The sequence below is a fragment of the Rutidosis leptorrhynchoides genome, chromosome 4 (genome assembly GCF_046630445.1).
Source record: "Rutidosis leptorrhynchoides isolate AG116_Rl617_1_P2 chromosome 4, CSIRO_AGI_Rlap_v1, whole genome shotgun sequence".
Classification (NCBI taxonomy): domain Eukaryota; kingdom Viridiplantae; phylum Streptophyta; class Magnoliopsida; order Asterales; family Asteraceae; genus Rutidosis; species Rutidosis leptorrhynchoides.
Genome location: NC_092336.1, coordinates 361,647,429 through 361,648,405, shown reverse-complemented (window position 1 = coordinate 361,648,405; position 977 = coordinate 361,647,429).

Sequence of the window (977 nt, the reverse complement as noted above, 5' to 3'; positions counted from 1 at the left end):
AATCTAGCAAGCTAACATCAAAATAAACTACATATTTGTGATCTACTAATCAAGACTTTCATTTTGGTACCAATTTCATTACTTGAGGTGAGCTTTTCAAAAACTCTATATTTCTTGTTCTTGATCTCTAAACTTAAAAGTGTGTTAATTAGTGTCTATGGCTCAAGTCTAACATGAATATGTGATTTGTTTGCTCGTTCTTGACATTTTTGTGCAACTAGCTTGAACATGAAAAGTGACTAGTTTGATCTTGAGTTTTGGTTGATTAAAGTTGTTAGATGTTAAAGTGCATGTATTTAACGTGTTACTAGCATCACTAGCTTCAATTTGGTATGTAGGTTGACTTAGAAAGACTTCAATAACATGATTGATGAGTTTATGATTTTTGGTTAGGGTTTGGTGGCCTTAAATGTGAATTTTGATGCATTAAATGCTTTGCAATGTTGCTTGTAAGTATTTAGTAGTATTGTATGCATAATTACCTACGAAACGGCGTATTATATGTGTGTTTTAAGTTCCTGAATCATCACTTGCATTTATGAGCTTGAAACATTAAATGGTGAGCATTAAATGATCATTCGACGAGATTTCGGTTATTGTAAATGATGTTTTTGTTTAATGAAATGTGTTTAGTTGTATTCCTCGTTAAATTACCTTTCCAACGATATAAGATACGTGTTTTGAATGTTTACGGTTCATTAGTTATGTTTGTTTGAAGTTTGATTCGTGTACTAGTTAAGTTCTACAACAGCTCCTGGAGATCACACCCTCGCGATCGCTGAGCCAGAGAGGTATAAAGCCTCGCGATCGCGGAGACGGGGAAAAAGGGCTGAAAGTGGGCTGATCAAACTCACTTTGTGATTTCACATTTTTGTAGTGACCCGAACTTTTCCATGTTTATATATATATTAAATGAAATTGTTATTTACATGATTAAGTGTTTCCAACATGTTAAGCAATCAAACTTGTTAAGACTT